Source organism: Balaenoptera musculus, chromosome 5 (genome assembly GCF_009873245.2).
Source record: "Balaenoptera musculus isolate JJ_BM4_2016_0621 chromosome 5, mBalMus1.pri.v3, whole genome shotgun sequence".
NCBI classification, from domain to species: domain Eukaryota; kingdom Metazoa; phylum Chordata; class Mammalia; order Artiodactyla; family Balaenopteridae; genus Balaenoptera; species Balaenoptera musculus.
In genome coordinates this window covers 5102929-5119047 of record NC_045789.1, presented here as the reverse complement: position 1 = coordinate 5119047, position 16119 = coordinate 5102929, and the positions used below count along the sequence as shown (strand labels likewise).

The following is a 16119-nucleotide window of genomic DNA, read 5'->3' as shown; positions in this document are numbered from 1 at the left end:
CAGAACTATTACCAAAGCATAGCAAACACTCCACATCTGATCTTGGGAATAAAGTAGTATTCATGACTTTCTTTAGGTCATTACACATCATTTTGACACATTAATTGTCCTTTAGGGAAATAATTATTATAAGTTGAGCAAAAGTAAATATATCAATTAGATTAAGGATATGAACATACAGTATGTTAATTTTGTATAGTTTTAAAACTTTGATTGTTGACAGAAATATTACATGATTTCATTTTGTCTATATTGGTACAAATGTACCATACATCATGCAGGTTTACATAGCAGCAGTTCAACATCACACAGGGGTGTGTGTGTGTGTCTCAATTTGGGCATATGCAAAAATGGACGCATCTGGGATGGAGAATTAAATCTTAATATTGAAACATAACTCATTAGTACTTTTAAATTTCTCCTAAATCTAGGACAAGATTGATTTAAATAAAATGTTTTATATATAAGATTTTAGTGTAAGTTTGTGGAATGATTGTAGAGCACAGAATCTCCATCCTCTACACACCTGTATACGTGTGTTCTTTATAATGAACCAAAATGAGGACATAATTTCAAAGTATTTATGCAACACCTACTAATTAACATCCATGTGTATAAAGTACGAACTACAGAGAAGTAAGAAAATAAAAGAAAGAGAAAGAGTAGTGTGTCTTGATTCTGGAGACTCTATTAGATGGAGTAAATAAAGATATGTAAACATGTATAGCAATACTAAGTACCACTTAGCAATGTAATACTAAGATCTAATGAATGTATGCATAGGTACACATATGCATATAAATACATGTATTTATACATGCAAAAATCAGTTCTCTAATATTTTCTCACAATTACTAGCACATTTTAAAAACAGTTACAGACACAAATTTAATAAAGAAAAATAATATAGAAAGCATTCTCAGTTCACTGAAAATAAACAGAAATAATTTTTTAACTACTTAAGAAATTATAAATATGTAAATAAACAAGTAAGCATATACATTATACAACTATTCACAAACAACACTTTAAAAAGGAATCAAATTGAGAGGTGCAGAATCTGTGGATTCTGTTTATAAAAATGAAAATGAAAAAACATACTTCAAAAATAATGTGATGCTTCTGACATTTCTTAGAAAGAAGAAACCTGCAAAGAAAGTTACTCCCACTCTAATAAAGAGAAAAAGCTGGAAAATTGCTAACATCATAATTTCACCTGAGCATAGCATAGAGCTGGGGGTGCAAGGTCAACTGGTAAACTAATTTCTAATGAGAAACAAGGAATTATTTAGCCCTTGGCACGGCACGGGAGAAAGAGGTGGCCTACATAAAAAGCAGGTGGCACGAAATCAGCTAAAAGTTTAACAAATTCTTACAGGCTATGTGGAGGGCACCTTATCAGTTTGGAATGGCTGGGGTGAAGGGGGCGAGGCTCAGACACAGGAGGAGTTCCCACACTCAGAATCCTTTAAGCACATAAGATGAAAGGCCGGCAGGAAATCGGAGACACCTACCCTGGTGCTGTGTGTAAGGTGACCATCTGCTGTGGGGAGCAAGCCTTGTCCCCTTGCTGACACTCTTGTACCCTAGGAAGCCAAACATTAAGCCGCTAAGGCAGGGCAGCCATCTGTCTCGCCCCCGGAACAGGCAAGGACCCAATGTTTCAGGAGGAGTAAAAGCAGACCCTCTGTCTCTGAGGGAGGAGTAGCAAGCGCCCAGCCTCAAGACACAGGTAAATAAAGGAGAGAAGAAAGGATGCTCTGGTGCTGGGGGAGGGGCAGGAAACCTGGTCCCGTGGACCATGTAAAGAAGAACTGTATGCCACTTACACTTAAAGGGACACTTTTTGTATTAAACTCTCATTTGTCTGATATTAGTAGAGCTGCTCCAGCCTTCTTATTGTTGCTTTTGGAATAAATATCTTTTTCACCCTTTTATTTTATATTTGTATCTTTCAATTTGAAATATGTTTCCTTTTAACAGTATAGATTTGGATCTTTTTGAGTCCAGTCTGACTGTATCTGTATTCTGATTAGATTATTTAATCCACTTACCTTAAATGTATTATTACTATCATAGGAATTACATCTTCTTTTTTTTTTTTTTAAATAGGTCTCATGTCTTTTCCGTTCCCCTATTCTTCTTTACTGCTTACTTTTGAATTGGGTGACTATTTTCTACGGTAACATTTCAATTCCTTTAATGATCTTTTCACTCTTTAGAAAATCGTTTTTGTAATTGTTGCTTTAGGGCTTACTAGGTACATCTTATTAAAACAACTTCAGATTTATACTAACATAATTCTAGTGAGATACAGAAATGTTACTCCCATAAAGCTCTAACCACTCTTCCCTCATTTTGTACTACTTTTTGTTATTTACTTTATGTAAATGTATGTCTGTTAAATAAACAGAAGAGGAAGAACAATTATATATTTTTTCTGGTCCCCTTTGTTGGTTCCTGTGTAGCAGAGTTACCATGTTACCATTTCCTTATTCCAGTACAGCTTTTCTCCTATTCACCTCCTTTGTGCTTTTATTGTCAAATATATTGCATAAGCATATGTGACAGATCCTACAATACATTATATATAATGTGTATATATAACACATGTGTATATATACTTTTAAATAAATAATTTATGTGTCAGTTAAAAGAAGACAGGAGAAGATATAGGCATTTATAATATCTTTTTTAATTGCATAATTGTCCATACTGGTGCTCTATATGTGTGTGAGTGTGTGTTTATGTGTGTGGGTGTGTAGATCCAAATTACTGTCTGTTGTAACTTGATTTCGGCCTCAAGAAATTTGTTTAGCATTCTTGTAGGTGGGTCTGCTATCAAGAACTTCTCTCAATTTTTGTTTATTTTAGAATGTCTTTATTTCACCTTTATTTTTGAAAGAAAGTTTTGCCAGGTATAAGATTCTTGACAGAAAGTTTTTTTTTTTCTTTTAGCAATTTGAACGCGTCATCCCACTAACTTCTAGCCTTCATTTTTCCTGATGAGAAATCTGCTGTAATTCTTAATGAGATTCTCATGTATGTGACATGTTATTCTCTTGCTGCTTTCAAAATTGACTATTTTTTGTCTTTCAGTATTTTTACTATGACATGCCTGGGTTTAGGTCTCTTTTTATTTAAACAATTTGGTCATTATAAAACTTCTTTGATGTGTAGATTATTGCTTTTATTACATTTGCATGTGTTCAGCTATTATCTTTATTTTTTTTTAGATCAAATGCTTATCTTTTTTTTTTTTAGAATATGCATTTTTAATTTATTATTTATTTATTTTTGGCTGTGTTGGGTCTTCGTTTCTGCGCGATGGCTTTCTCTAGTTGTGGCAAGTGGGGGCCACTCTTCATCGCGGTACGTGGGCCTCTTACTATCGCAGCCTCTCCTGTTGCACAGCACAAGCTCCAGACGCGCAGGCTCAGTAGTTGTGGCTCACGGGTTTAGTTGCTCCGCGGCATGTGGGATCTTCCCAGACCAGGGCACGAACCCGTGTCCCCTGCATTAGCAGGCAGATTCTCAACCACTGTGCCACCAGGGAAGCCCCAGCTATTATCATTTTAAATAACATTTTCCCTCTTCCTCTGCCATGCTCATTTTATATATATTGGTGTGATTAATAGTGTCATATCCTTCTCTGAATCTTCATGCAATCTTTTTATTCTTTTTAGCTCTTTTCTTTGAATTGCATATTCTTTATCCATTTGTCTTCAAGTTGGTTATTCTTTCTTCCATCAGTTCAAATCTAATGTTGAACCACTCTAGCAAATTTTTATTTTCTTTTATTGTAATTCTCAACTCCAGGATTTTTATTTGTTTATTTTTAATCAATTCTAGTTTTTAATTTATATTCTGTATTGGACAAGCTATTGTCATCATAACTTCCTTTACTTGTCAAGAATCGTTTCCATTCTTTCTTTGACCGTATTTATAGTGGCTGCTTTGAAGACTTGCCTGTTAAATGCAATTACTGGCCCATCTACTGAGCCGTTTCTGGTGTCTGCTTCTTTGCTTTTGTATGAGACACACTTTCTCGATTCTATGGTTTTGCTGTAGCTTTTGTTGAAAACAGCACATTTTTGATAACATATTATATCAACTCTAGATATTCTCTCTTCCTCCCTGGGCTTGTTGTTGTCTTTGTTTACTGTTATACTGTTTACTTACTTAGCTGGACTATTGTAGTAAAATACAGATTTGCCCACAGTGTGAAGACTGATGTTACTCCTCAGAGACCACAACACTTAGCATGTGCAAAATGACTCTGTGATGACATTGTTTTAGCAGAGTTAGTTCTGACTGTTTCTTTGCCTGATCTCTCTGTTGAGCTGTCTGTCTCCGTTGGCATCACACTGAGCTGTTAGGCTCCATGAATTGCTGGCTGAATTTGTTATTGTTTTCAACAATGTCCTGGGAGACAAATTGCTCCAGTCTGTTCCTGTTAAATTCAGTTTCCTATTCAGGGATAGTTTTGAGACCTGCCTTAGGGGTTTGTTATGATCTGGTTTTCTTTAGCATCTCTTCCTGGTTATCTCTGAAAAATTAGCTGACCTGTGATTTAGCTTGTTACCCATATGGGACTACCAGCTTCCTCTTATTTGGTTACCACTAAAATCTCTAGTTTTTTAAAAAGACTTTAAGTTCCTTTACACTGTGGAAATAAAGTCAGAATTTTATGAGAATAGGTCTGCTGCTCTCTGTTCTTATGATCTGTCTTTCCCCTATCCTTATGATCTGCAAAATATCTGAGCCACAGGTCTGGAACTGGTACTGGAAATAGTTGCTCCCCACTCTTGGAGTGACTCCAGTTTTGTGAGCAGGGCAGTGGGTGGGAAATGGTACTTCCCTGTTCTTTCAGATCCTGGGACTTTCTTAAATTGTCTGCATGAAATGACATGATGTAGTATCCCATTAGCTTTCTGATAACCTGAGCATCACATGAGCACTTTTCTTCACATCCATTCATCTCCAGTCATAACTGTCTTTTCCTGTGAAAGACCACTCCTGACACTTGCTGGTCCTTCTACCTGGAGTACTTACTCCCCAGACATTCATACGAATTGTCTCTTTACATTCTTCAGATGGCTGCTTGCCAGTGAGATTTTCTGAATACCCTATTTAAAATTTCCAGAATTTCCAGAATATGGCTATCACGTTTGCTGACATTCATTTCCATAATTGAATTGATATCTAACATGCTATACAATTTATTTTCTGTTTATTATCTATGTAAACCTATCTGACACATACATATTATACAACCAAATGAGAGCAAGGAGAGCAAACCAAAAAGGACTTGTATGTGGTAGGCACATATTAGGCAGTAAATAAACATATGGGAGATGATTGGATTACTATTTTAATTGGACTCAAACTAGTTTTTGGTCTCTATAGAGCATATGTTTAACTTTCTGAGAATCTCAAATCATTCTGGCAAAAATGTATGCCTTGAATGTTATTAAACTGTGATAACTGAAAGTAACACTATTCAGGCAGGTGTTTTCTATTTAATATTCTCGAATTCTCTAAAGTATTAGAGTTAATAGACATAATGAACATTTGGATAGATGATGTCTTTTAAACATTTGCCATCTCAAATTAAATGTAATTGGTTATGTAAACATGATGTTTGTTATGTTAAAGATTAATCCCTTTCACGTATAATTAAACTCTAAATTAACATACATTATATTTTAGTTGTTTATAGAGGCAGATTGTCCACTTTATATTAGCCTTGTCCCAAGAAGCATGTTTAAAGGAAATAAATAAAAGATGTTGCATCTATAGTATCCCCCCAAAATATCAGTGTATTTGGGGATAATCTGTATTTATGTTTTGAGATTAATTCATCAAATCAGAAGTATACCATTCATTCCTGAAAATATCTACAACTTTATTTAAATTTCTATTAACTGTGTGATGAATTTATGCTTACCCCAACATCCAACATGAAAAAATATGCCTTTGATTTATCTTACTCATATGTATTGTGCATAAATTTTTCACTATGTTATCCAACTATATTCAACCTCTCCTTCCATTATTAGCTCAGTTTCTAATTTTGGTAATATTCATTATAATTATTTGGACTGAGTACCACCATCCAAAAAAGTTACACTGTTTAAAGAAAATTATAATAGAAAAATAAATACATGTACTTATTATACTTGAAATGCTGAAGTATGTTATTTAGAAATTGTATTTTTGAATTCTCTCAGAAAATGTCTAGGCTCAATTTTTGTTCTTTAAAATATTTACTGCTTTAAACCCTCCTAGGATTTTTTTTTTTCATAAGACCTATTATTACTATGTATTCTTTTAACTTGTAAAAACTGTCAAATTATGTTTAATAGTCCAAGTCTAGGAGAAATACACGTAACACAGGGGACTGTGGGAAAAGTTATATTATGGGAAGTGTGTAGAATATATCTAGGTATGGGGGGCAGTAACCTATAGACCTTACGGTAAGCACATTTAAATTTCAGAGCTTAATATTATTGTAAAAGATCTTAAATAAGCATTAATGATAATGGGATAGGTATTCATTTGATTCATCATAGATCTGGGTTTCAGTATAAGGTGGTATTAGAAGAGCCTCTGGTAAGTCCTACTGGGTTTTCTAGTATATAGATGTCATATTGGGCCAGAAAAATATTCTTTAGATGAAAAGTAATTTCTTCTTTGCTACTGGCTACAAGCAGAGACTAAACTCTTGACCATGCTGGACAAAATTACTATACAACTTAAGTTACATATTATAAAATGGATATTATCTGATGTATTGAACCAAAGAACTGAATGTCCATAGGAGCCCACTCATAGGGCAGAGAATCTACCCTAATCGAGACAAGCTGAAAATACTGGGACCTTGATCAATGCTGGCCCAACTTACTTGCAAGTTGGAGTTTCAGGCAAGGAGAAAAAATTCAAGAACTCTAGAGACCATACCACCAGCCTAGTGTCACCCCAAGAAAGGTGAATTACTGTCCCCACCCCTAGTTCCAGAGAGTAACCAGATATTTGCCACAAGAGGAGAAGGAGGCCATAAGAACAGATGTAACTCCAAAATCACCCACAAAAGAACGGACTTTATTTGAAACAGAGTGTGAGGAAATTGAGGTTAAAGAGCACTCTTAAAAACAATGAAGATGTGAATTGTAAGCAAATTAGTGAGGGCTGGTAGCCGCACTTAAAATTTACAAGGTGAAGCTGGGGTCTGGGTCTTCAGTAAACTTTAGATGGGAGACCTCATGTTTCAACACCACATGTTGGCAACATATTTGATGCTCCACGGCATTACCTAAAGCTGCAAGAAAGGCTTTGGGAATGGTCAACAGGGCTACAGAAAAGTCGGTAAAGACTAATGGATCCCTCAAACACAAATAGACAAACTTCTCTACCAAAAAGATGACTGCGAAGACCATTAAAGCAAAAAGCTCCTTTCCTACCTCAAATGACACTTATCTAGAAACAAAAATTCATTCCCTTCAATCCACTGGATTTTGAGAGTTTTGACCTGCCTGAAGAGCACCAGATCACATACCTCCCCTTGAGTGGAGCTCCTCTCATGACCCTCAGTGAGGCAAGGGAGCTTGAAAAGCTGTTACACCTGGACCCCTTCACCTCTGAAGATGCCTCCTCCACCATGGATGCCTCATCTGTTGCAGTCTCCCTCAGGCATTCTGAGGACCCTGGATGTTGGATTGCCAGCAGTTTGCTATAACTTAGATATTTAAATTTCTTAACACTTTATAGTTTTGGGGTATGTATTAATAGTTTGTATTAATAAAGAAATTCTTTGTTTGACAGACTCTTCCTAAAAAAAAAAGTTTACAAGGTAAATTGTAGGCCAATAAGTTTACTAGAGAGAATCAGAGAAAGGCACAGCTAAGAAGAGCCCTCCTGGGTTCAGAGCAAATCACAAAGATGAACATCAGAAACTGCCTCTGCCAAAAACACTGAATGTAATTTGAGCAGACTTTTGAGCAAGTTGCCCCCAGGGTTTGTTGAAACAGTAGAGGATGCAGGGAGGGGGAAGGGTAAGCTGGGACAAAGTGAGAGAGTGGCATGGACATGTATACACTACCAAATGTAAAATAGATAGCTAGTGGGAAGCAGCCGCATAGCACAGGGAGATCAGCTTGGTGCTTTGTGACCACCTAGAGGGGTGGAATAGGGAGGGTGGGAGGGAGGGAGATGCAAGAGGGAAGAGATATGTATATGTATAACTGATTCACTTTGTTATAAAGCAGAAATTAACACACCATTGTAAAGCAATTATACTCCAATAAAGATGTTAAAAAAAAAAAAAATAGTGAATTCAGCCAGCAATTTGTAGAGCCTAATAGCCTGGTGTAATACAAAGGAGACAGACAGATTAACACAGAGATTAGACAAAGAAATAGTCTAAGAGAGCCCTGCTGAAACCAATGTCATTCAAGGATGATTGTGGAAATTCTAAAGGCCACATCCTCTGTGTAGTAGTATCAAAGGCTTTAACTTGTGTGGGTTTCACTTTAATAGTTCAATAAAGTCATAAATGAATAAATAAGCAAACAACAAGAAGTTCTGTTGAGGGTATATGTATTTGCTACAATATATTACCTAAAATACCTTGCTTTTAAAAACAACAAAAAATTGTACATACCAAGAAAAATGAAAATGTGATACAAAGGGAGGGACAAACAAACCACTGAAAATGTTTTTGAGTGGCCCCAACTGTTGCACTGAACAGGCAAAGAGTTCAAAGTAGCCATTATAAATATGATCAAAGAACTAAGGGAAACTATGCTTTAAAAAAATCAAAGGAAAATATAGTGACAATGTTCTATCAATCAAAGACAGAATATCAATAAAGAGATAGAAATTTTTTTAAAAAGCTGAATTTCTGGAGTTGAAAAGTACAGTAACTAAAAAAAATTCACTGAAAGTAGATTCATAATGATTATGCAATACTAAGAATGAGACAAAAGAAAATAAAAACAAATGAACAGTCTAAGATAAACATGGAACATCACTAAAGACATTAAAATATGTTTAATGGTATTAACAGAAGAAAAGAAAAAAAATGAAGAAATAAGAGTTGAAAATTCCCAAATTTGATGGAAAACATTAATCTACACATCTAAGAGGGTCAGTAAAATCCAAATAGTACAAATGCAAAAATATCCACATGCAGGCATGCCACAGTAAAAGTTTTGAAAGCCAGTAACAAAGAGACATACTTTGAAACAAGAAGAAGAAAATGACATGTTATTTATGGGAACACCAGTAAGATTAAGAGTGATGCATTATGACAAACAATGGAGGCCATGAGGCAGGAGATAGATGGGCTCCAGGCTAAGCATTTACAACTGGCCTCCTGTTCACACCTCCTGGGGTGAGAAGAAGATGGGTTCCATGCTGGACATTCATGACCAGCCCCCTGTTTACATTTCCTGAAGCAAGAGACAGACTCCAGGATTACATATTTATGGCTGGACTCCTGTCTATATTTCAAGATCTGCACCTGGATATAAAAACCAGCAACAGAAATAGGATAAATAAATGGACATTGGACACTTTTATGGCAGGGACAGAGAGGGACTAAACCCTGTTAAAAGATCAAGAAGTCATACATTTCCCATCCTTGGGGCAAGGGAAACATTGCACACGTGCAGAAATCCTCCTTGGGCGCCAAAAAGGAGGAGGCACCACCCCATAATATGTGATGCTAAGGCCATCCCATATGCCTCTGGGCTGTAATCCATCTTGGAAAAAAGTTGCACACCCATGTTGGGGAGGGTCCTAGGGCAGGATAGGTGTAGAAAAAGAAACCAGATAATTGGCTAAAAGTAAACAAAGACCCGGAAGTACTGCCTTACATAAATGATTTAACCACCTCATACGGCACTCCTCCTCATTGGGGGGACGCCCACACCCTTTCTCTCTGGGTGTGTATCTCTGCCTTGCTCTGTCTTAACAAAACAAACTGTTTCTCTGTGTGCTGTCTCACTTGTTGTTGCGCTATGTCTCTAATAAACTTTGTACCTGTTTTTACAGCTTCGCCTCTGTGAGAAATGCATTTTTCACTGGGGGCAAGAGCCAGGGGGTGTGATGGCTAGAATTCCTGGTTTTCATCTGGCAACCCAGGTTCAGTTCCTGGACAGGGAATTAAGATCTCGCTTCACACCACCACTCACTTTTGCTTCTGCAAGATCAGCCAGAAGACAGTAAGACATATTCAAAATGCTGAAAGAAAATAACTGTCAACAAATAATTTTATATCCAGCAAAGCTTTATTTCAAAATATAGCATAGAGCAAAATAAAACATTCCCAGATAAACACAACTGAGATAATATTTTTGCTTGAAGAACTAACTTAAAAGAAACTCTAAAGGAAGTTTTACAGAATAACAGCATGAGACCCCAGACAGTAATTTGAATCTACAAGAAAAAAATTAAAAGCATGGTAATGGTTATCATATAATTATTAAATATAGTATAAATGCATATGCACTCCCTTTTCTCTTGATTTATAAATAAATTTTATCAGACAATGGCTGTAGTTTTATTGTTGGTCTTAAAACATAGAATTGTAATATGTCTGGCAATGGCAATAAAAGGAAGTTGTATAAATCTGTATTGGAATATGGAAATTAAATCAGCCAATAACTTCAATGCACTGAAACAAATTATTAGAATTGGAGAAAGTAGAAAAGGAAGAAGTAAAATTGTTGCTATTTGAAGGTGACATGATATTATATAGAGAAACCTCTAAAGACTCCACCAAAAAACTGTTAGAACTAATAAAGGAATTCAAAAGTTGCATGACACAAAATCAATATACAAAAGTCTGTTGCATTTCTATGCACTAATGACAAACTATCAGAAAGAGAAATTAAGAAAAACTAAGTTACAATTTCATCAAAAAGGAAACAATACCTAGGAATGCATTTAACCAAGGAAGTGAAAGCCCTATACACTGAAATCTATCAATATAAGACATTAAGGGAACAAACTGAAGAAGAAACAAATAAGTGGAAAGATATTCTGAGCTCATGGATTGGCAGAATTAATATTGCTAAAATGTCCATAGTACTCAAAGCAATCTACAGATTCAATACAGTTGCTATCAACATTCCAATGGCAATTTTTACAGATATACAACAAACAATCCTAAAATTTGCATGGAACCAAAAAAGACCCTGAATAACAAAAGCAATCTTGAGAATGAACAAAGCTGAAGGCATCACACTCCCTTATTTCAAAGTATATTACAAAGTTATAATAATAAAACTGGATGGCTTCAGCATAAAAACAGACACATAGGTCAATGAAACAGAATATAGAGCCCAGAAATAAACACATGCATATATGGTCAATTAACTTACAACAAAGGAGCCAAGAATACAGTCTTATTCAATAAGTCATGTTGAAAAAACTGAACAGTCACATGCAAAAACAATGAAACCAGACTACTATCTAGCACCATAAACAGAAATTAACCAAAGTAGGTTAAAGACTTGAATGCAAGAACTGAACCCATAAAAATCCTGGAAATAAACATAGGCAGTAAGTTCCTTGATATCAGTCTTTGTGATGATTTTTTTTTGAAACTGACACCAAAAGTAAAAGCAACACAAGTAAATAAGTGGAACTATATCAAAATAAAAAAAAAGTTTCTGCACAGCAAAGGGAACCATCAACAAAAAATGAAAGAAAATATTTGCAAATCTGATAAGGGTTTAATATACAAAATATATAAGGAACACATACAACTTAATAAAAAATAAATAATTTGATTTTAGAAAAATGAGCAAAGGACATAAATAGACTTTCCTGCAAAGAAAACCTACAAATGGCCCGAAAGTAAATGAAAAGATGTTCAACATCACCAATCATCAGGGAAATGCAATCCAAAATCACAATGAGTTATCACCTAAAACCTGTTAGATTGGCTATTATCAAAAAGACAAGAGCTAACAAGTATTGGCAGGGATGTGGAGCAAACTGAGCCCTCTTGCAGTTTTGGTGAGAATGTAAATTGGTGCAGCCACTATAGAAAATAGTATGGATTTTCCTCAAAAAATTAAAAATAGAACTATGATATGACCCAACATTTCCACATCTGATTATATATCCAAAGGAAATGAAATCACTGTCTTGAAGAGATATATGGACCCCTATGTTCACTGCAGCATTATTCATGATAGCCAAGGTATGGAAAAAGACTAACTGTGCATGGACAAATGAATGGATTTAAAAAATGCTACACACACACACACACACAATGGAATAATATGAATCATAAAAAAAGAAGAACATCAGGGACACTATGCTAAGTGAAATGAAACAGAGAAAGACAAACTCTGTATGATTTCACATATATGTGGAATCCATATAAACAGAGATTATATGGTGTTTACCAGGGAATGGGGTTGGGGGATTGGGGGGGATTAGAAGATATTTGTCAAAAGGTACAAACTTCCAGTGATAAGAAAAAAAATTTATGGAGATCTAATGTATAGAATGGTGACTATAGTTCACAGTCCTGTACTGTATACTTGAATATTCCCATTCAAGTGCTTTAGGGTGATGAAAGTATTCTGTGATTGATTATGATCGTATTTGCACAGCTAAGATATATTAAAACTATTCAATTGCACACTTAAATGACTGAGTTTTATGGCATTTGAATTATATCTCAATAAAACTATTCTATAAAAAAGTGAAAATTGATGGAGATGAAAGGAGAAATATTCAAATAACATGATTTCTATGTAGCAAATTCCAAGGAATCTGCAAAACAGTTGTTAGAACTAATAAGTGAATTCAGTATGGTCATAAGATACAAGATCAATATGCACAAATCAATTATGCACAAATTGCATTTCTCTGTATTTACAGTTAACTAATGAAGACTGAAATTAAAGCTGCAATACCATTTACAATTGCTCCAGAGAAAATGAAATATGAGGAATAAATCTAACAACACTTGCATAGAATCTATATGTAGAAAAGAACAAAATATTGAAGAAAAAATCAAAGAAGTCATAAATACTAGAAAAGGCATATTATGTTCCTTGATTGGGAGACACAGCATAGTAAAGACATCAATTGTCCTTAAACTGAACTCTAGGGGTTTATCCCCAATTTTTGTAGAGGTTTTTTTTTTTTTTTTTTGAGGTAATATTGGCTTATAATGTTATATATGTTTTATGTGTACAACATTATATTTTGACTTCTTTATACACTACAGTGTGCTCACCACCAAAAGTTCCTATCAAAAAATCAACAACGTTTTTTATTTTAAATATGGACAAATTTATTCTAAAAATTTTATGGAAATCCCTAGAATAGATTTTTTTATAAAAGAAAGGAAAAGAAGAATAAAGTGAGAAGAAATACTTTTCCCAGCATGGAGGAGAGTAATCAAGGCAGTGTGGTACTGTTGGAGAGAAAGACATAAATCACTGTAACAGAACAGAGAAGCTAGAATTAATTTTGACAAAGGGGCAGAGCAATTTAATTTCAACAAGTTGTGCTGGAGCAATTGGACAACTATAGGCAAAATAAACCTTGACCTTGATATGACACCTTATACAAAAATAACTCAAAATGGACAATGGATCAAATATAAAACATAATACTAAAAACATAAGACATTTAGGAAAAGCATAAGAGAAAATATGTGGGGCAAAAAGTCTTACACTTGACACCAAAAGTATGATCCATAAAAGGAAAAATAGATAAATTGAAACTATCAAAATTAAAACTTTGTTCTGTAAAAAGCCCTAAGATATAAAAGCAAATTATAGACTGGGAGAAAACATTTGCAAATCCTACATCTGACAGAGGATTTATACATAGAATGTGTAAAGAATTCTTAAAGCTCAGTATTAATAAAACAAACAATTTAGCTAGAAAACAAGCAAAAAACATGAACAGATATTTCACTGAAGAGAATACGCAGATGACAAAAAAGCATATGGAAAGATCTTCAACATCACTAACGTTTAGAAAAATAGAAATTAAAATCATAATATCACTACACAGCTATCGTAATGGCTAAATTAAAAAATAGTGATAACCCCAAAAGCTGGTAAGGATTTGTCAAAATTGAATGACTCATACATTGCTGGTTTGAATGTGAAATTGTACAGTAAGTCAGGAAAGGATTTGACAGTTTATTTTAAAATTAAAAATGATCATAACAAATTACCCAGGAATTGTACTCTTGGGCATTTATCCCAGAGAACTGAAAGCTTTTTACACCTATACATCAAAGTTCATAGCAGCTTTATTTATAATTGCCCAAAACAGAAAACTTATTTAATATTCTTCAATGGATGAATGATTTAACAAACTGTGGAAGAATATTCCTCAGCAATAAAAAGGATCAAACTACTGATATGCCGAACTTGAGTGGCTTTCAAGAAAACTAAGCTGAGTGAAAAAAGCCAATCACAAACACATATTTCATGATTTCATTTATACAACAATTTTTAAATAACATAATTGCAGAGATGAGGTTGAATCTTGATGGCCATGGTGTAACAGGAAAGAACAAATTGACTCCATATTGGATCTGTTTCTTTTACTTTAACCTTTGTTTTCCTTTGCTTTTGCTACAAGTTAAGAATGTTGCCTATAGCCTGAAATATACAGGGTAGCCCATTCTCAAGGCTCTGACCTTTAAAGGTGTAACACTTTTGCACTCATATAGAGATAAAAAGTTGCAGAACACAGAGTAACATCTGTCCTGGAGGTTTACAGGAACATCGTGACCTGACCTTCATGGATGGCTGCAAGAACAAAGGATTCCAACACCAAGAAGTTTGCAACAACCAACCACACGCCCTCCCCTTTAGTATAAAAGAACCCTGAATTCTAACTCAGGGAAGATGGTTCTTTGGCACGGTAGTCCACCATCTTCTTGATCGGCTGACTTTCCTAATGAAGTCACTATTCCTTGTCCCAACAACTTGTCTCTTGGTTTATTGGCCTGTTGTGCAGCAAGCAGTATGAGCTCAAACATGGTAACAATGGTAGAGAGTAGGGTGCAGTGGATGTGGCTACAACACAAGGGAGTCCTGTGATGGTGCAGTTAAATATCCTTATGATGGTGGTTACACTAAGCTACACATGTATAAAATTGCATGGAAATACACACAAACAAGTCTATATTTAACTGCTGAAATCTGAAGAAATTCTACATTTTGAATTAAGGTAATTTCTTTGTCTCAGTATTGTACTATAGCATGCAAAATGGTAAAACTGGTGGAGTCTGGGTGAGGAGTATGTAAGACGTTCTGGTATATATTTTGTGATTTTATGTGAACCTATAATTATTTCAAAATAGGTGTTATGAAAAGTCACATTTTTGTTGAAATAGAATACTACTAATGTCAATTTTATGTATGTGGTGAATATGCTATATATTTGCCAGTTATGGAAACCGTGGTTAATAAACCAGGTACAGGGATTCTTATTTTGTGATGTCACTTTGGGAACAAATGTTGCTATGAAGTGTCACCATGTTCCTAGAGGAACAGAAACAAACGCAAGAAGTTGCTGTGATATTTACATTATATATATATTTTTAAACACCATTATTGAAGTATAATTGCTTTACAATGGTGTGTTAGTTTCTGCTTTATAACAAAGTGAATCAGTTATACATATACGTATGTTCCCATATCTCTTCCCTCTTGCATCTCCCTCCCTCCCACCCTCCCCATCCCACCCCTCTAGGTGGTCACAAAACACCGAGCTGATCTCCCTGTGCTATGCGGCTGCTTCCCACTAGCTATCTATTTTACATTTGGTAGTGTATATATGTCCATACCACTCTCTCACCCTGTCACATCTTACCCTTCCCTCTCCCCATATCCTCAAGTCCATTCTCTAGTAGGTCTGTTTCTTTATTCCCGTCTTGCCACTAGGTTCTTCATGGCCTTTTTTTTTTTTTTTCCCTTAGATTCCATATATATGTGTTAACATACTGTATTTGTTTTTCTCTTTCTGACTTACTTCACTCTGTATGACAGACTCTAACTCCATCCACCTCATTACAAATACCTCCATTTCATTTCTTTTTATGGCTGAGTAATATTCCATTGT

The 16119-nt window shown here is 35.0% G+C and overlaps 1 pseudogene; it reads left to right on the top strand.

Annotated features, from left to right (window-relative positions):
- Positions 1 to 6890: 6890 nt before the first annotated feature.
- Positions 6891 to 7751, top strand: LOC118895871 (annotated as a pseudogene).
- The last annotated feature ends 8368 nt before the right edge of the window (positions 7752 to 16119 follow it).